Below are 27,761 nucleotides of genomic sequence, written 5' to 3'. Positions count from 1 at the left end.
GCTGAACGGTATGGGATCCTCGACACAAAATATGCAAGGAAGGGTAATGCACTGTCGCAAAATAGAGGAAGTGTCACAGATATGGTGCGCGAATAGTGGTGGCAGTCATTAAAACAAAGGCACTTTTCGCTAAGGCGAGATCTCTTCACGTGATTTCGCTCACAGACTTCCTTCTCCGAGTGCGAAAATACTAGGTGGTTATAACCAAAGAACAGCGATTCACATAGGTCCAGTGTGGCCTGTAATTATCGTATGGCAACGAAACTTGGTGCATATTCTACTGCGTTAATGCGGAACCGATTTCAACTAGAAAAAAGTTAGTTCCAATTTTGGCCACCAGGTGCAAATCTGGCGCTGTACAGCATCTCGTCGACGTGTCCGGTGTTCATACTAAACAAACTGTGTAAGCGGCGGTTAATAGTAAAGTGAACACTATGCCTTTCTCACTTCTTTGGTATTTACTACCCACGACCCATTCCTAATCCATTACACATGGTAACATTTCAATACGTTTTTCGTGCATTCGCAACTACAAATTAGCGCCTGTTGGCCAGAATTGGAACTAATTTTTTCCAGCCTAAAACACGCTAGAATGTGCACTTAGTTCCAAAAATGGTTCAAGTGGCTCTGAGCACTATGTGACTTAACTTCAGAAGTCAACAGTCCCCTAGAACATAGACCTACTTAAACCTAAGTAACCCTGTACATCACACACATCCATGCCCGAGGCAGGATTCGAACCTGCGACCGTAGCGGTCGCGCGGTCCCAGACTGTAGCGCCTAGAACCGCTCGGCAACCCCGGCCGGCTATGAGTGTTGACTGAAAAGTAATGCCTCCACTTTCGTAACTCTTCAACAAAATGGCTCTGAGCACTATGGGACTCAACTGCTGAGGTCATAAGTCCCCTAGAACTTAGAACTACTTAAACCTAACTAACCTAAGGACATCACACACATCCATGCCCGAGGCAGGATTCGAACCTGCGACCGTAGCGGTCGCGCGGTCCCAGACTGTAGCGCCTAGAACCGCTCGGCAACCCCGGCCGGCTATGAGTGTTGACTGAAAAGTAATGCCTCCACTTTCGTAACTCTTCAACAAAATGGCTCTGAGCACTATGGGACTCAACTGCTGAGGTCATAAGTCCCCTAGAACTTAGAACTACTTAAACCTAACTAACCTAAGGACATCACACACATCCATGCCCGAGGCAGGATTCGAACCTGCGACCGTAGCGGTCGCGCGGTTCCAGACTGTAGCGCCAGAACCGCTCGGCCACCAGCGGCCGGCAACTCTTCAACAGTTGGCATCATTGGTATGCAGCAGGTAGTGGCGGCTTGTTCCGTAGCCTCTTCTCTACAGCTCCAGTCGGCGGGAAGCCTTAGCACGGAACGGTTGTGTTGCTACACTGTAAAGTATGGGACCCTCCTCAAACGGTCGGTCAATGCGATTTCAGCAGCATGCAGTCACTGAATTATTTGACGGGAGAAGGTGTCACCCCAAAGAATGAAAGCAGTTTATGGTGATTGTGTTGATCCGAGTACTGTGCGTCGTTGGGCTTGTAACTTTATAGATGCTGAGGTGGGAACATCTGACCTGCGTGACAAACAAAGAGTTGGCTCTGAGCACTATGGGACTTAACATCTCTGGTCATCAGTCCCCTAGAACTCAGAACTACTTAAACCTAACTGACCTAAGGATATCACACACATCCATGCCCGAGGCAGGATTCGAACCTGCGACCGTAGCAGTCGCGCGGTTCCGGACTGAGCGCCTAGAACCGCTGGACCACCGCGGCCGGCAACAAAGAGTTGGTTTGTGACAGCAACCACTGACTTTCACAAGCAAAATGCTGACATATAAATTCAGGACAATCGTATATCGCTCAGAGAGAAACTGCAAGCACAATCGCCATTTCACAAGAACATGTGGGGCACATTATTGCTTTGCTTGGCGATCGGAAGATCTGTGCGCGATGGGTATCGTGAATTAAAAGCGCACAGACTTGAAATTTGCCAGGAACTCCTCGCGTTACGAGAATGAAGGCGCACGGTACTCACATCAACACAATCACCATAAACTGCTTTCATTCTCTGATGAATCTCCTTTTGGGGTGACACCATCTGCTGTCATGAATTCAGTGACTACACGTTGTTTAAACCGCACTGACTGACCCTCTGCGCAGGGTTCCATACTTAACACTGCAACAACACAACCGTTCAATGCTAAGGCTTCCCGCCGACTGGAGCCGTAGAGAAGAGGCTACGGAACAAACCAGTACCTGCCGCACAGCAATGCTGCCAACTGATGAAGTGTTACGAAGATGGAGGCATTACTTTTCAGTCAACCCTCGTATGTTCCAAATCCTGCTGCATATCGATGTTAATGATATGGGACTCTAACTCAGTAGATTACTCCTATTGCCTTTCTTCAGTTTTGGTGCGACCTGCGCAACTTCCGTCGAGCGAGCGCTTGTACATGACTTTACATACACCACTGGCCATTAAAATTGCTACACCACGAAGATGACGTGCTACAGACGCGGAATTTAACAGACAGGAAGAAGATGCTGTGATATGCAAATGATTAGCTTTTGAGAGTATTCACACAAGGTTGGCGCCGGTGGGTAATACGTGGTGACATGAGGAAAGTTTCCAACCGATTTCTCATACACAAACAGCAGTTGACCGGCGTTGCCTGGTGAAACGTTGTTGTGATGCCTCGTGTAAAGGGGAGAAATGCGTACCATCACGATTCCGACTTTATTTATTTATTTATTTATTTATTTATTGTTCCGTGGGACCACATTTAGGAGAAGTCTCCATGGTCATGGAACGAGTCAATACATGAAATTATAACACGATAGTAGAAACAGATAAAATGAAATATAAGAAACATATTCAGGCGACAAGTCGTTAGTTTAAATAAAGAAAATCAAGAATGTAACACTGGAATTTGCTTAATTTTTTAGCTCTTCCAGGAGCTCCTCGACAGAATAGAAGGAGTGAGCCATGAGGAAACTCTTCAGTTTAGACTTAAAAGTGTTTGTGCTACTGCTAAGATTTTTGAGTTCTTGTGGTAGCTTATTGAAAATGGATGCAGCAGAATACTGCACTCCTTTCTGCACAAGAGTCAAGGAAGTGCATTCCACATGCAGATTTGATTTCTGCCTAGTATTAACTGAGTGAAAGCTGCTAACTCTTGGGAATAAGCTAATATTGCTAACAACAAACGACATTAAAGAAAATACATACTGTGAGGGCAATGTCAAAATTCCCAGACTATTGAATAGGGGTTCGAACTTACACCATACATAGCTCGAACAGCCCGTTTTTGAGCCAAAAATACCCTTTTTGAATCAGAAGAATTACCCCAAAAAATAATACCATATGACATAAGCGTATGAAAATATGCGAAGTATACTACTTTTCGTGTTGAAATGTCACTTATTTCAGATACTGTTCTAATGGTAAATAAAGCGGCATTTAGTTTCTGAACAAGATCCTGAACATAGGCTTTCCACAACAGCTTACTATCTATCCGTACGCCTAGGAACTTGAACTGTTCCGTCTCGCTTATAATACGCCCATTCTGTCTGATCAAAATATCGGTTCTTGTTGAATTGTGAGTTAGAAACTGTAAAAACTGAGTCTTACTGTGATTTAGCATCAAATTATTTTCCACAAGCCACGAACTTTGATAAAGGTCTGATTGTAGCCTATCGCGATTGCGGTTTATCGTATCGCGACATTGCTGCTCGCGTTGGACGATATCCAATGTCTGTTAGCAGAATATGAAATCGGTGGGTTCAGGAGGGTAATACGGAACGCCGTGCTGGGTCCCAACGGCCTCGTATCACTAGCAGTCAAGGTGACAGGCATCTTATGCGCATTGCTGTAACGGATCGTGCAGCCACGTCTCGATCCCTGAGTCAACAGATGGGGACGTTTGCAAGACAATAACCATCTGCACGAACAGTTCGACGACGTTTGCAGCAGCATGGACTATCAGCTCGGAGACCGTGGCTGCGGTTACCCTTGACGCTGCATCACAGACAGGAGCGCCTGCGATGGTGTACTCAACGACGAACCTGGGTGCACGAATGGTAAAACGTCATTTTTTCGGATGAATCCAGGTTCTGTTTACAGCATCATGATGGTCGCACCCGTGTTTGGCGACATCGCGGTGAACGAACATTGGAAGCGTGTATTCGTCATCGCCATACTGGCGTATCACCCGGCGTGATGGTATGGGGTGCCATTGGCTACACGTCACCTCTTGTTCGCATTGACGGCACTTTGAACAGTGGACGTTACATTTCAGATGTGTTACGAGCCGTGGCTCTACCCTTCATTCGATCCCTGCGAAACCCTACATTTCAGGAGGATAATGCACGACCGCATGTTGCAGGTCCTGTACGGGCCTGTCTGGATAAAGAAAATGTCCGACTGCTGCCCTGGCCAGCACATTCTCCAGATCTCTCACCAATTGAAAACGTCTGGTCAATGGTGATCGAGCAAGTGGCTCGTCACAATACGCCAGTCACTACTCTTGATGAACTGTGGTATCGTGTTGAACCTGCATGGGCAGCTGTACCTGTACACGCCATCCAAGCTCTGTTTGACTCAATGCCCAGGCGTATCAAGGCCGTTATTACGACCAGAGGTGGTTGATCTGGGTACTGATTTCTCAGGGTCTATGCACCCAAATTGCGTGAAAATGTAATCGCATGTCAGTTCTAGTATAATATATTTGTCCAATGAATACCCGTTTATCATCTGCACTTCTTCTTAGTGTAGCAATTTTAATGGCCAGTAGTGTAGGTTGTTGCTCGAAACGCCCCGGCGTTCATCCACTCCTACAGTATGGTAAACAGTTTCCCAAGTAATGCAATTTCCAAATGCGGGGCGGGGCACAGAAACCGCTTGCCGCGGCTTGGGACACGGAAGCGGCCATCAGGGCAGACTGCGGCGGCCATGTGCAGAACCAATCCGGTCTGCGGCATTGGCGCCGGCCGCTGAGCCTCCGGATCTGCCGCTTTGAGGTACGCAAGCCGAGCGTGAAAGGGGCGCGCGTAATCAAGACGGAGTGTAGGCGGGCCCGCTCAATGGCCCGGGGCCAGCAACTTGTCCCGCGTGACGTCACAGCCGGGCCGGCGGGGCAGCCCGCAGGATTCGGCCCGCTGCGCGCGCTGCACCTCGCTCTGATGTCTGGTCCAGCGGCAACTGCATGCCACCACACGAAGAGGCACTTTCGCGTGGACTCAATGTACTAACGTAAGTTGCAACAAATGGTTCAAATGGCTCCGAGCACTATAGGACTTAACTTCTGACAAGGGAACCTCCCCATCGCACCCCCGCCCCCCTCACATTTAGTTATAAGTTGGCACAGTGGACAGGCCTTGAAAAACTGAACACAGATCAATCGAGAAAACAGGAAGAAGTTGTGTGGAACTATGAAAAAAATAAGCAAAATATATAAACTGAGTAGTCCATGCGCAACATAAGCAACATAAGGATATTATGAGCTCAGGAGCGCCGTGGTCCCGTGTTTGGCGTGAGCAGCTCCGGAGTGAAAGGTCCTTGGTTCAAGTCTTCCATCGAGTGAAAATTTTACTTTCTTTATTCTCGCAAAGTTATGATCCGTCTGTTCGTTCATTGACGTCTCTGTTCACTGTAATAAGTTTAGTGTCTGTGTTTTGCGACCGCACCGCAAAACCGTGCGATTAGTAGACGAAATGACGTGCCTCTCCAATGGGCACCGAAAACATTTGCTCGCAAGGTCATAGGTCAACCGATTCCTCCACAGGACAACACGTCTGATATATTCTATACGACACTGGTGACGGCATGTGCGTCACCTGACAGGAATCTGTTGTCGACCTACCTAACTTGTACACTTGGCGAATGGGTAAAAAGATTCTTCTACCTTGCCGATTTAGGTTTTCTTGTGGATGTGATAATCACTCCCAAAAAAGTGATGAAAACATAAGAGTTCGTCACATGAACTGCAACAAATCAATGCAGCAGTTTCACATTCGCACAGTTTTCCCTGTGCTCAGTCAAAACATGTTTTTAACGTTTTCAAATTTTTCCGTGTGTAGACCGTCAAATCATACATGTTTCCAAGCAAATCTGAACATGTCCTGGAATTTTGGAGAGCGAAGTTGATTATGTTTGAGTGCCTTAACTTTGATAATAGTCTGAAAATAAAACATTTTTACTCGAGGTAGGCTCGAACCGAAGACCTTTCGTTTCGCAGCTGTTCACGCTAACCACGGGACCACGGCGCTTCAGAGTTTACAGCGCCCTTGATGCTGCCTATCTTGCGCATGAACTACTCAGTTTGTATATTTTGCTTAATTTTTTCATAGTTCCACACAACTTCCTGTTTTCTCGATTGATCTGTGTTCAGTTTTTCAAGGCCTATCCACTGTACCAACTTGTAATTAAATCTGAGGGGGGTGCGATGGGGAGGTTCCCTTGTAAGTACCCGGACACCCCGCAAAAACATACGATTTTCATATTAGGTGCCTTGTGCTACCACCTACTGCCAGGTACTCCATATCAGCGATCTCAGTAGTCATTAGACATCGTGAGAGAGCAGAATGGGGCGCTCCGCGGAACTCACGGACTTCGAACGTGGTGATGTGATCGGGTGTTACTTGTGCCATACGTCTGTACGCGAGACTTCCACACTCCTAAGCATCCCTAGGTCCACTGTTTCCGATGTAGTAGTGAAGTGGAAACGTGAAGGGACACGTACAGCACAAAAGCGTACAGGCCGGCCACGTCTGTTGACTGACAGAGACCGCCGACAGCTGAAGAGGGTCGTAATGTGTAATAGGTAGACATCTACCCAGACCATCACACAGGAATTTCAAACTGCATCAGGATCCACTGCAAGTACTAAGACAGTTAGGCGGGAGGTGAGAAAACTTAAATTTCATGGTCGAGCGTCTGCTCACAAGCCACACATCACGCTGGTAAATGCCAAACGAAGCCTCGCTTGGTGTGAGGAGCGTAAACATTGGACGACTGAACAGTGGAAAAATGTTGTGTGGAGTGACGAATCACGGTACACTATGTGGCGATCCCATGGCAGGGTGTGGGTATGGCGAATGCCCGGTGAATGTCATCTGCCAGCGTGTGTTGTGCCAACAGTAAAATTCGGTGGCGGTGGTGTTATGGTGTGGTCGTGTTTTTCATGGAGGGCCCTTGCACCCCTTGTTGTTTTGCGTGGCACTATCACAGCACCGGCCTACATTGATATTTTAAGCACCTTCTTGCTTTTCAGTGTTGAAGAGCAATTCAGGGATGCCGATTTCATCTTTCAAGACTTCTAGCACCTTTCATAATGCACGGCCTGTGGCGGAATGGTTACACGACAATAACATTCCTCTAATGGACTGGCATGCATAGAGTCCCGACCTGAATGCTATAGAACACCTTTGGGATGTTTTGGAACGCCGACTTCGTGCCAGACCCCACCGACCGACATCGATACCTCTCCTCAGTGCAGCACTCCGTGAAGAATGGGCTGCCAATTCCCCTTCGCTTCCAGCACCTGATTGAACGTATGCCTGCGAGAGTGGAAGCTGTCATCAAGGCTAAGAGTGGGACAACACCATATTGAATCCCAGCATTCCCGATGCAGAGCACCACGAACTTAAATCATTTTCAGCCAGATGTCCGGATACTTTTGATCACATAGCGTAGATAAGTCGACTGAGTGCTTTGTAAGCTACTTCCTTTTTTGATGGACAACACTTTCTGTGGATTCTTCCAATGAATCTCAGTCTGGCATCTACCTTACCCTCGATTAATTTCATGTGGTCGTCATATACTTCAAATCGCTTCATTCAGTTCATTTCTGGAAGCTAGGGAGCACTAGACTGTTCTCCAGTGTCAACAAACAGAGAAGAGTTTGGAAACTGACTGGGTCGAAGTATAGTAGGAGGTGCCATTGGGTTCTCTTCTGGACCCCTTTTCTTGATACACAGGGTGTAACGGGTCTAAGACTTGACGTTTCTATTGGTGACTGAGGACAGTGTACTGAAGAACATTAGATCACTATTTACGTCATCTGCAGACCAATAATCGTATCTATTACAGGTCGTATGTTATTAGGTTGGTTATTATCTCCAAGTACACTCCTGGAAATTGAAATAAGAACACCGTGAATTCATTGTCCCAGGAAGGGGAAACTTTATTGACACATTCCTGGGGTCAGATACATCACATGATCACACTGACAGAACCACAGGCACATAGGCACAGGCAACAGAGCATGCACAATGTTGGCACTAGTACAGTGTATATCCACCTTTCGCAGCAATGCAGGCTGCTATTCTCCCATGGAGACGATCGTAGAGATGCTGGATGTAGTCCTGTGGAACGGCTTGCCATGCCATTTCCACCTGGCGCCTCAGTTGGACCAGCGTTCGTGCTGGACGTGCAGACCGCGTGAGACGACGCTTCATCCAGTCCCAAACATGCTCAATGGGGCACAGATCCGGAGATCTTGCTGGCCAGGGTAGTTGACTTACACCTTCTAGAGCACGTTGGGTGGCACGGGATACATGCGGACGTGCATTGTCCTGTTGGAACAGCAAGTTCCCTTGCCGGTCTAGGAATGGTAGAACGATGGGTTCGATGACGGTTTGGATGTACCGTGCACTATTCAGTGTCCCCTCGACGATCACCAGTGGTGTACGGCCAGTGTAGGAGATCGCTCCCCACACCATGATGCCGGGTGTTGGCCCTGTGTGCCTCGGTCGTATGCAGTCCTGATTGTGGCGCTCACCTGCACGGCGCCAAACACGCATACAACCGTCATTGGCACCAAGGCAGAAGCGACTCTCATCGCTGAAGACGACACGTCTCCATTCGTCCCTCCATTCACGCCTGTCGCGACACCACTGGAGGCGGGCTGCACGATGTTGGGGCGTGAGCGGAAGACGGCCTAACGGTGTGCGGGACCGTAGCCCAGCTTCATGGAGACGGTTGCGAATGGTCCTCGCCGATACCCCAGGAGCAACAGTGTCCCTAATTTGCTGGGAAGTGTCGGTGCGGTCCCCTACGGCACTGCGTAGGATCCTACGGTCTTGGCGTGCATCCGTGCGTCGCTGCGGTCCGGTCCCAGGTCGACGGGCACGTGCACCTTCCGCCGACCACTGGCGAAAACATCGATGTACTGTGGAGACCTCACGCCCCACGTGTTGAGCAATTCGGCGGTACGTCCACCCGGCCTCCCGCATGCCCACTATACGCCCTCGCTCAAAGTCCGTCAACTGCACATACGGTTCACGTCCACGCTGTCGCGGCATGCTACCAGTGTTAAAGACTGCGATGGAGCTCCGTATGCCACGGCAAACTGGCTGACACTGACGGCGGCGGTGCACAAATGCTGCGCAGCTAGCGCCATTCGACGACCAACACCGCGGTTCCTGGTGTGTCCGCTGTGCCGTGCGTGTGATCATTGCTTGTACAGCCCTCTCGCAGTGTCCGGAGCAAGTATGGTGGGTCTGACACACCGGTGTCAATGTGTTCTTTTTTCCATTTCCAGGAGTGTATTTGCGGCAAGATCAAGCCATTAATGTTTATTTTTCCCTGGGCAGCAGGTCAGTTGTGGACGCAAAACAATCACTCTATATTGATAGGCATGGTCCAATTAGTGGTGCGGTTACGACCACGCAGGAAACATAAGGTCGTAAAGTTTGGGACATGCATTTCGGAAGACTGTTTGACGCAGGAGAAAGTAACCAATACACTCATTTGTGTGCATATTAAAGTACCACATATTCAAATGTCTGCACTTAAGCTTTGCAGTGTGTATGCCAGTGACAGGCAAAGAAACCTGACAGATGACTAAAAAATGTTCCTCTTTACAGGTAACACAACTGTTTCCAGGATAAAATTTTCACTCTGTAGTGGAGTGTCGCTTATGAAACTTCCTGGCAGATTAAAACTGTGTGCCGTGTTCGAATCTCGGTCCGGCACACAGTTTTATTCGGCCAGGAAGCTTCAACACAAGAGTTACTGTGATTTAAGTGGAATGTATTGTAAATGATTTAGCTTATAGGGTAGTCAATAACATTAGCACAAGACTTTCAGAGTACAGATTAAAGCTTAACTGCAATAAAACGGAATACATACAGTTTTTGACACGGAACTCTTGCGAAAGGGAATTTTTTCTGTCCCAAGCTGGTCAGTCAGGCACTGAAGTCCACCACTTTGACGTCTTAGCGCTGAGGATACGTGGAAGACCTTCATGGAAGTACAGGGTGTTTCAAAAATGACCGGTATATTTGAAACGGCAATAAAAACTAAACGAGCAGCGATAGAAATACACCGTTTGTTGCAATATGCTTAGGACAACAGTACATTTTCAGGCGGACAAACTTTCGAAATTACAGTAGTTACAATTTTCAACAACAGATGGCGCTGCAAGTGATGTGAAAGATATAGAAGACAACGCAGTCTGTGGGTGCGCCATTCTGTACGTCGTCTTTCTACTGTAAGCGTGTGCTGTTCACAACGTGCAAGTGTGCTGTAGGCAACATTGTTTATTCCTTAGAACAGAGGATTTTTCCGGTGTTGGAATTCCACCGCCTAGAACACAGTGTTGTTGCAACAAGACGAAGTTTTCAACGGAGGTTTAATGTAACCAAAGGACCGAAAAGCGATACAATAAAGGATCTGTTTGAAAAATTTCAACGGACTGGGAACGTGACGGATGAACGTGCTGGAAAGGTAGGGCGACCGCGTACGGCAACCACAGAGGGCAACGCGCAGCTAGTGCAGCAGGTGATCCGACAGCGGCCTCGGGTTTCCGTTCGCCGTGTTGCAGCTGCGGTCCAAATGACGCCAACGTCCACGTATCGTCTCATGCGCCAGAGTTTACACCTCTATCCATAGAAAATTCAAACGCGGCAACCCCTCAGCGCCGCTACCATTGCTGCACGAGAGACATTCGCTAACGATATAGTGCACAGGATTGATGACGGCGATATGCATGTGGGCAGTATTTGGTTTACTGACGAAGCTTATTTTTACCTGGACGGCTTCGTCAATAAACAGAACTGGCGCATATGGGGAACTGAAAAGCCCCATGTTGCAGTCCCATCGTCCCTGCATCGTCAAAAAGTACTGGTCTGGGCCGCCATTTCTTCCAAAGGAATCATTGGCCCATTTTTCAGATCCGACACGATTACTGCATCACGCTATCTGGACATTCTTCGTGAATTTGTGGCGGTACAAACTGCCTTAGACGACACTGCGAACACCTCGTGGTTTATGCAAGATGGTGCCCGGCCACGTCGCACGGCCGACGTCTTTAATTTCCTGAATGAATATTTCGATGATCGTGTGATTGCTTTGGGCTATCCGAAACATACAGGAGGCGGCGTGGATTGGCCTCCCTATTCGCCAGACATGACCCCTGTGACTTCTTTCTGTGGGGACACGTGAAAGACCAGGTGTACCGCCAGAATCCAGAAACAATTGAACAGCTGAAGCAGTACATCTCATCTGCATGTGAAGCCATTCCGCCAGACACGTTGTCAAAGGTTTCGGGTAATTTCATTCAGAGACTACGCCATATTATTGCTACGCATGGTGGATATGTGGAAAATATCGTACTATAGAGTTTCCCAGACCGCAGCGCCATCTGTTGTTGAAAATTGTAACTACTGTAATTTCGAAAGTCTGTCTGCCTGAAAATGTACTGTTGTCCCAAGCATATTGCAACAAACGGTGTATTTCTATCGCTGCTCGTTTAGTTTTTATTGCTGTTTCAAATATACCGGTCATTTTTGAAACACCCTGTATGATGTTCAAGATCTTGTGCAGAAACTGAATGCTGCTATCAGCACTGTAAGAACTATGTCCTCCGTTTGTGACACCGAAATACGAAGATTTGTTTACTTGTTTACTTTCACTCTCTTACCTCGCATGGTGTTATATTTTGGGGCTCCTCTCTCCACTCAACAAGAATATTCTTAGCTTGGAAAAGGTGCGCATGGTGACGTGTGGAGTCAGTCCACCAACTCCATTGTTCAGGTGTCTCGTAATTCTAACTTATTCAGAGGATTTTTTTTTAAAGACATTCAACGTCACCCACGCAGCCGAGCGGCACGTTTCACTCGGCGGTAATTTCGTTCGCTTTTCTGGTTCAGTGAAGTATGGAGCAGCCAGATTTGAATGGGTCTGTCCCAGTGGGGAAGGGGAAATTGAATGGACGGCTGATGTAAGCTGGTGGAGACTTGTGCCCTCCAGGGAGGCGGCGCGCTCTGGAACTGGAAGTCTCCAGGGAGGGCGCTGCGGGCCCACAATGGCCGCTGCTGCGTCCGTCTCGGCTCCAGGGGCTGCGCCTGCAGATCCTCCGACGGCGCTGACCTCGATTCCACTTGAATTTAATCGACGGCCGCATTCCGGAGGGAACGCATGGAGCTGCGGGGCTCCTGGACCTTCTGGCGGCATAGGCTTACATTCTGCAAACCGCTGTCGAGTGTGTGGCGGAGAGTAATTCCCACTGTATCGCGTTTTAATGTTCCTTGTCGTTCCGTTCACTTATGGAGCGAGAGAAGAATGACCGCTTACATGCACTGCGGGCGCTAAATCTCTCGCTCGGCGGAAAATCCCGAGCGACTGCAAAAAAAAAGCGCAGGTGGCTCCCGTGCAAACGAAGGGTAAAAAGACGGTCCTGCAAAATTACAATCTAATTTTCTTAACGTTGGTTTGCTGTAAAATTCTCGAATATGTTCTGTCTTATAATGCATTGGGTCGGTGCATGATTCGTAGCATTTTCCCATAAGTGTAATAAACACAGCAGTTACCCACAACAGAGATTTTAGTCTTGAATAATACACTGCTGGCCACTGTAAATGCAACACCCTGAAGGAAGCATCCGAATCAAGTGAAATTTACACCATGGGTTTGCAGCGATGAGATATGCAACTGATTAGAATTTCAGCGCAGACGCACATCACGCGCGCCTGTGGCGCCACCTCATAGCGCCATTTAAGGCTTGGCGATTTCGACGAGTGTACGTTCGACACGTGTGTTTACCTTGTGGTTGTTTCACAAGACGATCAGTTATGCCTCGTAGACAGCAGCGAACATCTTTTGATCAAGTATCCGAGTTCGACAGAGGAAGGATAGTGGCTTACCGAGATTGTGGATTATCATACAGAGAAATCGCTAGTCGTGTTGGACGAAACCAAACAACTGTAATGCGGATACGTGACCGTTGGATGCAGGAGGGTACGACGGACCGACGTGGTCGATCGCATTCACCTCGGTGCACCACTGCACGTGCTGATAGGCAAATTGTGCGCATGGCAGTGACGGATCGCTCAGTGACATCCCGAACCGTAGCACAGCACATTGCGTCTGTAACGCATCATGCAGTGTCTGCGCGTACCATTCGACGCCGTTTACAGCAGAGTGGTCTGTCCGCAAGACGTCCATTGCTTCGTCTACCATTAACGCAGAACCACAGACGTCTCCGTCGCCAATGGTGTGATGACAGACGGATGTGGACGGCAGAATGGAATGACGTTGTCTTTACTGCCGAGGCACGCTTCTGTCTGCAGCACCACGATGGTCGGATTCGAGTGTGGAGACACCGTGGAGAGAGGATGCTGGACAGCTACATTTTGCACCGCCACACTGGTCTTGCACCGGGTATTATGGTATGGGGCGGTATTGGATATTACTCTCGCACGCCTCTAGTACACATTGCCGGTACTTTAAATAGCCGGCGCTACATATCCGAGGTGCTGGAGCCAGTTGTCCTTCCTTACCTTCAGGGGTCGGCCACAGCCATATTTCAACAGGATAATGCGCGACCACACGTGGCACGCATTGTCCAAAGGTTCTTCGTCAATAACCAGATTGAATTGCTTCGCTGGCCGGCTCGCTCTCCGGATCTTTCGCCGATAGAAAACATGTGGTCCATGGTTGCTCAACGAGTGACCCAGATTACATCCCCAGCTGCCACACCAGGTGATCTTTGGCAACGTGTGGAAGCTGCTTGGGCTGTTGTACCCCAGGAACACATCCAACGTCTCTTTGACTCAATGCCGAGACGTGTGGCAGCGGTGATCTCCAACAATGGCGGCTACTCTGGCTACTGATTCTGGCAGGAACCACATGTCACAGACGTCTGTAAACGTAATCATTTGATACTTGGTCAACATGTTATCTACAAAATAAATCTTGTTGTGCTACCTCTTGTCTTTCTTGGTGTTGCATTTACGGTGGCCAGCAGTGTATATTCTCTTTCATTACTTACAACAGTCTGGCAACGCTTGGACAACTTTTCGATTCCACGACTGTTGAAATTACGATGTCTTGAGACGGAGAACTCGTCGAGAAATGTTCGGAGAGCATTTTCATCCGGAAAGGAAGTTCAAAATGGTTCAAATGGCTCTGAGCACTATGAGACTTAACATCTGATGTCATCAGTCCCCTAGACTTACAACTACTTAAACCGAACTAACCTAAGGACATCACACACATACATGCCCGAGGCAGGAATCGAACCTGCGACCGAAGCGGTCGAGCGGTTCCGGACTGAAGTGCCTAGAACCGCGCGGCCACTGCGACCGGCGAAAGGAAGTTCCTTGAAGGTTGTTCGATAGAGAGAGGAAAAGCCGAACATTCGAGGGCGCAAGATCAGTTGGATAAGGTGGATGCGGAATGACTTCTCAACCCAACGGTTGTATAGTGTTTCTTTGTCAGTGTAGCAGAATGCAAGCGGGCGTTGCCCTAAAGTTGCATTACCTCACGCAGTCTTCCTAGTCGTTTCCGTGGATTGCGTGTGCAAGGCGTCTCAGTTGTTGAAAATAAATATACTGTATTCGAACATTATGAAGTATCTCTAAGAAAACGATGTACTGACACAAATTCAGCACGCATTCAGAAAATATCGTTCTTGAGAAACACAACTAGCTCTTTATACTGATGAAGTAGTAAGTGCTATTGACAGGGGATGTCAAATTGATTCCATATTTTTAGATTTTCAGAAGGCTTTCGACACCGTTCCTCACAAGCGTCTTCTAACCAAACTGCTTGCCTACGGAGTATCGTCTCAGTTGTGCGACTGGATTCGTGATTTCCTGTCAGAAGGGTCACAGTTCGTAGTAATAGACGGAAAGTCATCGAGTAAAACAGAAATAATATCCGGCGTTCCCCAAGGAAGTACTATAGGCCTTCAATTGTTCCTGATCTATATTAACGACGTAGGAGACAATCTGAGCACCCGTCTTAGATTGTTTGCAGATGATGCTGTCATTTACAGTCTTGTAAAGTCATCAGACGATCAAAACGACTTGCAAAATGATGTACATAAGATATCTGTATGGTGCGAAAAGTGGCAATTGACCCTGAATAAGGAAAAGTGTGAAGTTATCCGCATGAGTACTAAAAGAAATCAGCTAAATTTCGATTACGCGATAAGTCACACAAATCTGAAGGCTGTAAATTCAGCTAAATGCTTAGGGATTACAATTACAAATAACCTAAATTGGAACGATCACATAGATAATATTGTGGGTAGAGAAAACCAAAGACTGCAATTCATTGGCAGAACACTTAGAAGGTGCAACAGGTTTGCTAAAGAGACTACTTACACCACGTTTGTCCGCCCTATTCTAGAGTATTGCTGTGCGGTGTGGGATCCCCATCAGGTGGGACTGACGGATGACATCGAAAAAGTATAAAGAAGGGCAGTATTATCGCGAAATACGGGACATAGTGTCACAGACATGATACGTGAGTTGGAGTGGCAGTCATTAAAAGAAAGGCGTTCTTCGTTGCGACAGGATCTTCTCATGAAATTTCAATCACCAGTTTTATCCTCCGATTGCGGAAACATTCTGTTGGCACCCACCTACGTAGGGAGAAATGATCGTCACGATAAAATAAGAGAAATCAGGACTCGTTCAGAAAAATTTAAGTGCTTGTTTTTCCCGCGTGCCGTTCGTGAGTGGAACGGTAGAGAGAGAGCTTGAAGGTGGTACACTGAACCCTCTGCCAGGCACTTTATTGTGAATAGCAGAGTAATCACGTAGATGTAGTGATGGTTGCACGTTGGGGAAACCGTCCGTAGCACACCACATCGTCGTTGTTCCACCAGATGCCTAACATTATATTTTGTGTACGCCCTTAGGCCTTTGTACGGGGTGTTGTTGCTTTGTTTGGGCACAAGCAATCCTTTCTTTTCCTTATGTTAACATAAAGACACCACGTCTCGTCACCACTAACGATACACAATAGGAGAATGGTCAGTGTTCACAAATCAGTTGGGGACGAGCAAGCAGAGATGCACCCGCTGATTTTTGTGCTTTTGCCTTAGAGCATGCGCTCCTCACCCATACACCATATTTTTAAACCTTTCCCGAGACATTCAAATATCGCAAGTTAGAGTAATGATCACAGTTCATCACATTTGCCAGTTACCGAGTACAGTAACGCCCATTAATGCGTTTAAACGTTCCTCATCGGGCCCCCAAGTTCTTCCTGGACGTGGAGAGTCACTAATGTGAAAATAGTCTTCCTTAAAATTATCATATCATTTCCTTGCCGTGCTCTGTCCAATGGTATTACCCCTACACACGTCGCAAATGTTTCTGGTTGCCTCTGCTGCTGTCTTGCTCTATTGAACTCAAACAGAAGAATGTGTCGCAAATGTTCCGATTTCTCCACTTGGCCAACTATTTTCTAGCGTCCACAGTTCTGCTCACTTTCTCCAAATGATAAAATGACAGTATGTGAGCTCAGATAGCAACTGTGAACTACAAATAAATGTTGCCGTTTCCTCGCCCAGTATACTGCCGAACAATGGACGAAGGCCAGCAGACAGATTCCGTATTCCTCGATTAGCAGAAAGCGTTTGACAGTACCGAACTGCAGACTGTTGACGAAAGACCGAGCACGCGGATTAGGTTCCCTCATATGTGAGGAGCTTAAAGACGTTCTATGTGATAGAAACCAGTACGTTGTCTTCGAAGGTCAGTGATCATTACAGGCAAAGGATATCGTCATTGGCACCCCAGGAAAGTGTGAGACAACCGCTGTTGTTCTGTATACACATAAATAATCTGACGGGTAGGGTGAGCAGTGATTGTTTGCTGATGGCTCTGAAGTGTACGGGAAGGTGTCGTATTTGCGTGACTGTAGGAGAATAGAGGAAGAATAGAATATCGATTTATTCTGATGAATGGCAGCTTGCTGTAAAAGTGGGAAAAAGCAGGTTAATGCAGATGAGTAGGAAAAAAGATGTGTAATGTTCGGATGTGGTATTACTGGTACGCTGCTTGACACAGTGATATGCATTAGATATCTAGGCCTAACGTTGCAAAAGGACATGAAATGGAAGGAACACGTAAAGTCGGTTTTAGGGAAGGCGAATGGTTAACTTTAGATTGTTGGCAGAATCCTAGGAAAGTCTAGTTTGTCTATCAAGGAGGCCGTGTACCAAACACCTGTGCGGCCCATTCTTGAGTACTACATGAGTGTTTTGGTATCCACACGAAGTCGGATTAAGGAAGCACAGCGCAGCGGTTGAGAATCGTACTGCTAGATTTGTTTTCGGAAGGTTCGATCAACACTCGAGTATTGCGGAAATGTCGAGATGTCACTGATTCACTTCAGATAACGTTAACATTTCTCCCACATCAAAATTGCCGTCGATTTCATCATTATGACGTAATTTTCTTTTTTAATTATTTACTTTTTCTTTTATTTATGCCATATATACGCCATGTAAATTTACGTACAAAATGCTGTATATGTGTATTTTCCATTGTATAACTACTATTCCCAAAGAAATTAAAATGAATGTACAATCTGGGGAATAGGGAGATTGTTGAAGAACAATTGAGTGGTGAGAGACAAGTGATTTTGTTGGCCTTGGTGGCAGGATGTGCAAGAGGCACAAAGGGTTATTGTAAAGGACAGTAATAGTTATTTATCGGTGTGGAAAGAATTGTAAAGTGTGCACAGACTGCTAAACGTCGAAGTAGTAGTGCAGCAGAGAAGGAATAAAACCGGTGTCGTGAGCATTTAACCTCATGTCGTCCCAACATTCCATCATAAACTGTTCTACACGTTTGTGGTTTCAAGAAACTGCTATATTACAGCGATCCAGCAGTCATTTGTCATTATGAATAATTTTAACGAAAAGTTACGTAATATTCAAGAAAGAGGCGTCGCCATACTGGTTACAGTTCCATAGATTATAGCATCACTCGCCGTCTTCATACGCCACGAGGTAGGCGCAACCTACTTTCATACATCTTTGGCCACAGAAAACGTAAACAGTAGAAGCGAGCCTAAAATAAACTTGGCTCACGAGAGCATTCAAAGTGTAATAAGAATTTGTGTACAGGTAAGATTGCCCTTGCATATTCATTGAAGCTTTCCCCATGAACCATGGACCTTGCCGTTGGTGGGGAGGCTTGCGTGCCTCAGCGATACAGATGGCCGTACCGTAGGTGCAACCACAACGGAGGGGTATCTGTTGAGAGGCCAGACAAACATGTGGTTCCTGAAGAGGGGCAGCAGCCTTTTCAGTAGTTGCAGGGGCAACAGTCTGGATGATTGACTGATCTGGCCTTGTAACATTAACCAAAACGGCCTTGCTGTGCTGGTACTGCGAACGGCTGAAAGCAAGGGGAAACTACAGCCGTAATTTTTCCCGAGGACATGCAGCTTTACATGCAGCTTTACTGTATGATTAAATGATGATGGCGTCCTCTTGGGTAAAATATTACGGAGGTAAAATAGTCCCCCATTCGGATCTCCGGGCGGGGACTACTCAAGAGGACGTCGTTATCAGGAGAAAGAAAACTGGCATTCTACGGATCGGAGCGTGGAATGTCAGATCCCTTAATCGGGCAGGTAGGTTAGAAAATTTAAAAAGGGAAATGGATAGGTTAAAGTTAGATATAGTGGGAATTAGTGAAGTTCGGTGGCAGGAGGAACAAGACTTTTGGTCAGGTGATTACAGGGTTATAAATACAAAATCAAAAAGGGGTAATGCAGGAGTAGGTTTAATAATGAATAAAAGAATAGGAGTGCGGGTTAGCTACTACAAACAGCATAGTGAACGCATTATTGTGGCCAAGATAGACACAAAGCCCATGCCTACTACAGTAGTACAAGTTTATATGCCAACTAGCTCTGCAGATGATGAAGAAATTGATGAAATGTATGACGAGATAAAAGAAATTATTCAGGTAGTGAAGGGAGACGAAAATTTAATAGTCATGGGTGACTGGAATTCGTCAGTAGGAAAAGGGAGAGAAGGAAACATAGTAGGTGAATATGGATTGGGGGGAAGAAATGAAAGAGGAAGCCGCCTTGTAGAATTTTGCACAGAGCATAACTTAATCATAGCTAACACTTGGTTCAAGAATCATAAAAGAAGGTTGTATACCTGGAAGAATCCTGGAGATACTAATAGGTATCAGATAGATTATATAATGGTAAGACAGAGATTTAGGAACCAGGTTTTAAATTGTAAGACATTTCCAGGGGCAGATGTGGACTCTGACCACAATCTATTGGTTATGAACTGCAGATTGAAACTGAAGAAACTGCAAAAAGGTGGAAATTTAAGAAGATGGGACCTGGATAAACTGAAAGAACCAGAGGTTGTAGAGAGTTTCAGGGAGAGCATAAGGGAACAATTGACAAGAATGGGGGAAAGAAATACAGTAGAAGAACAATGGGTAGCTCTGAGGGATGAAGTAGTGAAGGCAGCAGACGATCAAGTAGGTAAAAAGACGAGGGCTAATAGAAATCCTTGGGTAACAGAAGAAATATTGAATTTAATTGATGAAAGGAGAAAATATAAAAATGCAGTAAATGAAGCAGGCAAAAGGGAATACAAACGTCTCAAAAATGAGATCGACAGGAAGTGCAAAATGGCTAAGCAGGGATGGCTAGAGGACAAATGTAAGGATGTACAGGCTTGTCTCACTAGGGGTAAGATAGATACTGCCTACAGGAAAATTAAAGAGACCTTTGGAGAGAAGAGAACAACTTGTATGAATATCAAGAGCTCAGATGGCAACCCAGTTCTAAGCAAAGAAGGGAAGGCAGAAAGGTGGAAGGAGTATATAGAGGCTTTATACAAGGGAGATGTACTTGAGGACAGTATTATGGAAATGGAAGAGGATGTAGATGAAGATGAAATGGGAGATAAGATACTGCGTGAAGAGTTTGACAGAGCACTGAAAGACCTGAGTCGAAACAAGGCCGCGGGAGTAGACAACATTCCATTAGAACTACTGATGGCCTTGGGAGAGCCAGTCGTGACAAAACTCTACCATCTGGTGAGCAAGATGTATGAGACAAGCGAAATACCCACAGACTTCAAGAAGAATATAATAATTCCAATACCAAAGAAAGCAGGTGTTGATAGATGTGAAAATTACCGAACTATCAGTTTAATAAGTCACAGCTGCAAAATACTAACGCGAATTCTTTACAGACGAATGGAAAAACTGGTAGAAGCGGACCTCGGGGAAGATCAGTTTGGATTCCGTAGAAATGTTGGAACACGTGAGGCAATACTAACCTTACGACTTATCTTAGAAGATAGATAAAGAAAAGGCAAACCTACGTTTCTAGCATTTGTAGACTTAGAGAAAGCTTTTGACAATGTTGACTGGAATACTCTCTTTCAAATTCTGAAGGTGGCAGGGGTAAAATACAGGGAGCGAAAGGCTATTTACAATTTGTACAGAAACCAGATGGCAGTTATAAGAGTCGAGGGGCATGAAAGGGAAGCAGTGGTTGGGAAAGGAGTGAGACAGGGTTGTAGCCTCTCCCCGATGTTATTCAATCTGTATATTGAGCAAGCAGTAAAGGAAACAAAAGAAAAATTCGGAGTAGGTATTAAAATTCATGGAGAAGAAGTAAAAACTTTGAGGTTCGCCGATGACATTGTAATTCTGTCAGAGACAGCAAAGGACTTGGAGGAGCAGTTGAACGGAATGGACAGTGTCTTGAAAGGAGGATATAAGATGAACATCAACAAAAGCAAAACGAGGATAATGGAATGTAGTCAAATTAAGTCGGGTGATGCTGAGGGGATTAGATTAGGAAATGAGACACTTAAAGTAGTAAAGGAGTTTTGCTATTTAGGGAGTAAAATAACTGATGATGGTCGAAATAGAGAGGATATAAAATGTAGACTGGCAATGGCAAGGAAATCGTTTCTGAAGAAGAGAAATTTGTTAACATCGAGTATAGATTTAAGTGTCAGGAATCGTTTCTGAAAGTATTTGTATGGAGTGTAGCCATGTATGGAAGTGAAACGTGGACGATAACCAGTTTGGACAAGAAGAGAATAGAAGCTTTCGAAATGTGGTGCTACAGAAGAATGCTGAAGATAGGGTGGGTAGATCACATAACTAATGAGGAGGTATTGAATAGGATTGGGGAGAAGAGAAGTTTGTGGCACAACTTGACTAGAAGAAGGGATCGGTTGGTAGGACATGTTTTGAGGCATCAAGGGATCACAAATTTAGCATTGGAGGGCAGCGTGGAGGGTAAAAATCGTAGAGGGAGACCAAGAGATCAATACACTAAGCAGATTCAGAAGGATGTAGGTTGCAGTAGGTACTGGGAGATGAAGAAGCTTGCACAGGATAGAGTAGCATGGAGAGCTGCATCAAACCAGTCTCAGGACTGAAGACCACAAAAACAATTCATTGAAGAATTTTTTTAGAAGTATTCTCGCAGGCGAAGTTACTTGAAAGAGTTGTATTTCCCTAGTGGTGGTGAAGTGTAGATATTGGCTGAAAAGGTCTAAGCACTTCTACAACTCACAATTTCCTTCTGAGGAATATAGTGCAGAAATAACGATCCATAGGTTACAAGAGCTGCCAATAATTACGTAAATAGCTGTGCGTTCGTTAATGATAAACATCTTGCTCCCAGTAGTAAACTCATTTTCGACGAAAAGCACAACTATTTCTACTAACAACAGCCCAAAAAACATGAAAATTCTGTAGTTGTCGTGTATTTGCATGAAATTTTTATATGTGCGTTGTGAATGTAATTTTCCCATCGTAGTAAAGAGAAGTAGTGGGATAAGAAAGTAAAATGTAGTTCTTTACGTGAGGTGCACTTGACTTAGTGCTAATTCTTTCTGAATAGTTAGTTTATAACAAAAAATAGCTCTGCGATTGGAGTTTCATAAAAAGATAGATATTAATCTTTGGTAAGAAATAAGAGCCATTCAGCAGATCGAGTAATTAATCGCAACCATAGCTGCTCAACCATACCAGACTCTGAAAAACTTCAGACGTGGGTGAGCGCATTAGATGCCGCAGAAATGGCAGACTCGCTTTAAACGGAAGGTAACCAAGTAAAAACTCGTGAAATAACGGGAAAATAAAAGTTCTTTGTTTCAAATTTTAAAAAACTGAAAACTCGTAGGAGTACTGGTATCTTGTGACGCGGCTCAGGTGATTAATAGCGAATAAAGAAGAACGCCCCATTTTTTAAAGTCAGTACTAGCCACACCCAGAGATGGCTTCGCTGTTCTGGAAATGTCGGTGCTCAGTTTTTGCTGCTGAGCACACGGGGTCGGAGCCAGCATGACGGCTCATGCAAGGCAAACACGTGCGATAAGGCACGGTCGTTCTTCAAGCAACGTACGTCGCAGAAGCAGCGATAGCTGCGGCACACATACATATCTTAACTGCATTTCAGTGTCTTCTACGGTAACAATCCCACTTGCAGAATTGGTCGTTTCCAAAAACTGAGGGCATATTAATAGGAACACAGACATTAGCAGCTTTGGTTCAATTTGTAATATACCTTTATTATACTTTTAGGAGAACAAAAATACTCTTCAGTTGCCAGTAATTTCTTAATTTATTGCACGACTAGTTGCGAAGCATTATGCTTCAGGTACCACAACGGCGAACAAGAGGAGGGGCTACTGGCGAACAAATACTTTGGTGTTGATATATCAAAGAAGCTGCAATAGTGAAAAGTGGTGTGGTAACATAACTGTGTGTCGGTCGGGCCAATCAAACATTGGAGGGGGGAGGGGGGGTTTACACGCACTCCAAACAAACGCATGGACTAGAAAAAAACGTTAACATTTGGAGAGAGTGCTGGACAGAAATGAACTCAATAATAACGTAAATAAATAAGTAACTGAACTCACATGCTTACGGATTTCAGCCGAATTCGTTGTGTTTTACGTCGAATTTTTGGCCGAATATGAGCATGATCCCACGGTTTTGAAGGAGAGTCGCATTCCCACAAGGAGATCTACACGCTGCACTGCATTAAGGTACATATCAATGTTACACAGGTCTGCTTACATATAATTTTTAACATCGGATACATGTGTTCTATACGAGAAAACTGGATTTTTTCTCAAACCAAGAAGAGTTAAGCCCATATATCTACATCTACATCCATACTCTGCAAACGACTGTGAAGCATATGGTAGAGGAGACTTCCTATTCTTCCACATATTTCTTTGCTTTCCTTCACTGCCTTTTCAATGTACACATTGAATAACATCAGGGATAGGCATAAATCTTGTCTCACTCCCTTCACAACTACTGCTTCCTTTTCATGCCCTTCGGTTCTTATAACCGCAGTCTGCTTCCTGTACGAGTTGTAGACAACTTATAGCACTGCTAGCTTCAAAGTTTCAAATAGTTAATCGAGTATACTTTGTCAAAAGCTTTTTCTAAATCTGCAGTTGTTGCGGCCGTAGGTTTGCCGTTCTTCAATTTTCTAATACAAGAAGTAAGGTCAGTACGGTCGAGCGTGTTCCTGCCTTTCTCCAGAAACCAAACCGATCTTACTCGAGGTCGGCTTCTATCAGTTTATCCTTTTTTCTGTGTATAATTTGTCAGTATTTTTTCAATCATGACTTGTTAAACTGACAGTTCTGTAATATTCTCACCAGTCAACAGCTGCCTTCTTTTGAAATGGTACACTTACAGTCTCCTTTAAGTCAGAGAATATTTCTGTCTCCTATGTCTTTTACACCTGGTGGAATAGTTTTGTCATCGCTGCCTCTCCCAAGGAGCTCAATATTTCTGAGGGAGTGTCGTCTACTCCAGGGGAATTATTTCCACTTAGGTCATTTGCTGCTTTGTCAGGTACTCCTCGCAGTGTCATATCTCCCATCTCATTTTCTTTTACTACTGCTTTTGTGTCTATAATATTGCCCTGAAGTTTTTTTTTATTATGCAGACCCTTTGTTTTTATTATGCAGACCCTCTATGCACTCCTATCACTTTGCAGCCTTTCCTTCCTGTATAGTACGGGCTTCCCATCGGGAAGCTCGTAATATTCGTACATGCGCTTCTCTTTCCTCCAAAGGCTGCAGATATCTTTCCCATAGATATGCATGCTTCTAGAGCCTACCACTACTCTTCTAGCCATTTCTGCCTTGCCAGTTTGCACTTCCTATCGGTCGCATTTTTTAGTCATCTGTAATCCCTGTTATCTACTTGACTTGCTGCATTTTTAACATCGTATACATGTAAAACAGGCATTGGTTGTGTCTGCGTGAGGACGAACGGCAGCCTGCCGGCTGTGGAGCTGTGCGCAGACGGCGGCGGCTGCAAGCAGGTCGTTTCTCCCACTTTCACAGCGCCGCCTGCTGGGAACTGGACCGCTCGCTCCGCTAGGAAAGCGTGCAGAAAACGCAACACGGCGCTGCTCCGTGGCGCAAACCGGGCGAGCTCAGGGAGTCAGTCAGTAGCTGCTCCACATTGTCAACTTCGCGCAGTAGTGTGTCGCCTTACTTCCTGATAGGGCACGTCGAATAGTCTGAGTTCTTCTCTGCAGCGGACTTCCCACATTTGTACCACTGCTATTCGTAAATAGACGTTAGAAAAATACACTGGCGGAAAACAGTCGCAACACCAAGAAGGAGTTGTACGACATGAACGAAAGTTGTTAGGTATGTTTCTACATCTGAAAAATGTTGTTGTTGTTGTTGTGGTCATCAGTCCAGAGACTGGTTTGATGCAGCTCTGCATGCTACTCTATCCTTTGCAAGCTTCTTCATCTCCCAGTACTTACTGCAACCTACGTCCTTCTGAATCTGCTTAGTGTATTCATCTCTTGGTCTCCCTCTACGATTTTTGCCCTCCACGCTGCCCTCCAATACTAAATTGGTGATCCCTTGATGCCTCAGACCGTGTCCTACCACCCGACCCCTTATTCTAGTCAAGTTGTGCCACAAGCTCCTCTTCTCCCCGATTCTATTCAATACCTCCTCATTAGTTATGTGATCTACCCATCTTATCATCAGCATTCTTCTGTAGCTCCACATTTCGAAAGCTTCTATTCTCTTTTTATCCGAACTACTTATCGTCCATGTTTCACTTCCATATATGGCTACACTACATACAAATATTTCCAGAAACGATTTCCTGACACTTAAATCTATACTCGATGTTAAAAAATATCTCTTCTTCAGAAACGCTTTCCTTGCCGTTGCCAGTCTACGTTTTATATCCTCTCTACTTCGCCCATCATCAGTTATTTTGCTTGCCAAATAGCAAAACTCCTTTACTACTTTAAGTGTCTCATTTCCTAATCTAATACCCTCAACATCACCTGACTTAGTTCGACTACATTCCATTATCCTCGTTTTGCTTTTATTGATGTTCATCTTATATCATCCTTTCAAGACACTGTCCATTCCGTTCAACTGCTCTTCCAAGTCCTTTGCTGTCTCTTACAGAATTACAATGTCATCGGCGAACCTCAAAGTTTTTATTTCTTCTCCATGGATTTTAATATCTACTCCGAATTTTTCTTTTGTTTGCTTTACTGCTTGCTCAGCATACAGATTGAATAACATCAGGGATAGGCTACAACCCTGTCTCACTCCCTTCCCAACCACTGCTTCCCTTTCATGTCCCTCGACTCTTATAACTGCCATCTGGTTTCTGTACAACTTGTAAATAGCCTTTCGCTCCCTGTATTTTACCCCTGCCACCTCTAGAATTTGAAAGAGAGTACTCCACTCAACATTGTCAAAAGCTTTCTCTAAGTCTACAAATGCTAGAAACGTAGGTTTGCCTTTCCTTAATCTATTTTCTAAGATAAGACGTAGGGTCAGTATTGCCTCACGTGTCCCAACATTTCTACGGAATCTAAACTGATCTTCCCCGAGGTCGGCTTCTACCAGGTTTCTCATTCGTCTGTAAAGATGCTGTCTATTAAAATTTCGCCTAAGTCCCATAAATATGGCGCTAATAGTGTCACTATGAGGATGCAAATCAGATTTGCTTTAAATGCACGCTGTAACGGTCGTGACCCTTAGTTACCTATGGGACTGGATGTGGTGAGTTGACGTCAGTGAAGAGTGCCTTTCTTAATACTGCATTGAGTTTGAACGGGGTCGTGTAATAGAGCTGCGACAACCTGGATGTTCGTTCTGCGATATTGCAGAAAGATTTGGCAGGAATGCAGCGACTTTACATGACTGTACATGACTGCCGGCAGCAGTAGTCACGAGATTGTACAGTCCCAAGAAGACGGGGCTGCCGACGGCCACGTGGCACCACCGATAGGGAAGACTCTCGTGTTCGGCGTATGGCTCTGGCGCATTGTGGTGCATCTACAAAAGCAATTTGAGCAGTTGGCACCACACTGAAACAAAGAACAGTTACAAATTGGTTGTTTCAAGGACAGCTCCGAGCCAGACACCCTCTATCGCGCATTTCACTGACCCCAAACCACCACCATTTGCGACTTCGGTGGTATCAAGAGAGAGCTCCTTGGAGGTTTGTTGCGTTTTCTGAGGAAAGCTGGTCATGCCTCGGCGCCAGTGACGGCCGTGTGTCGGTTAGAAGGAGGTCAACTGAGGCCCTGCACCCAATCCGTCTGCGTGCTAGACTTGCTAGACCCACGCCTAGAGTCTGGGGTGCGATTTCCCCTGACTGCACATTTGTACGTCAGTCTGGTGATTCGACCTCCTCTGCTGCCATTCATGAGCAGCATTCCAGGGGGTGTTTTCCAACACGATAACGGTCGCCCACAAACTGCTGTTGTAACCTAACAAGCTCTGCAGTGTGTCAACATAGTGTCTTTGCTTGGCCGGCCGCTGTGGCCGAGCGGTTCTAGGAGCTTCAGTCTGGAACCGCGCTGCTGCTACTGTCGCAGGTTCGAATCCTGCCTCGGGCATGGATGTGTGTGACGTCCTTAGGTTGGTTAGGTTTAAGTAGTTCTAAGTTGTAGGGGACTGATGACCTCAGAGTGCTTCGAGCCATTTGAACCATTTGTCTTGGCTTGCTCGATCACCAGATCTGTCTCCAATGGAGCACATATGGAACACCGTCGGACGTTAACTCCAACGTCATCCACAAACAACATTAACCGTCCTCTATTGATCGACTAAGTGCAACAGGCATGGAATTCCATCTCACAAACTGACATGTGGCGCCTGTACAACATAATGCATACACGTTTACATCCTTGCACTCAACATTCTGGCGATTACACCGGTTATTAATGTACCAGCATTTCACACTTGCAATGGCTCATCTCGCGCTTACGTTAACCTGCGATCTTGCAATGTTAATCACCTAAATATGTTGTCTAGACAAATCAATTTCCCGAAAATTTATTACTGTACATTAATCATTTCTGGTGTTCCGATTTTTTTCCATCAGTGTAGATAGAATTTGTTTCATATGCAGTCTGTACTCACATGTAGACATTACTTCCCCACATATTCGCCACCCAAA

Source organism: Schistocerca nitens, chromosome 4 (genome assembly GCF_023898315.1).
Source record: "Schistocerca nitens isolate TAMUIC-IGC-003100 chromosome 4, iqSchNite1.1, whole genome shotgun sequence".
In the NCBI taxonomy this organism is placed as follows: domain Eukaryota; kingdom Metazoa; phylum Arthropoda; class Insecta; order Orthoptera; family Acrididae; genus Schistocerca; species Schistocerca nitens.
Note: the sequence above shows the minus strand (reverse complement) of the source record.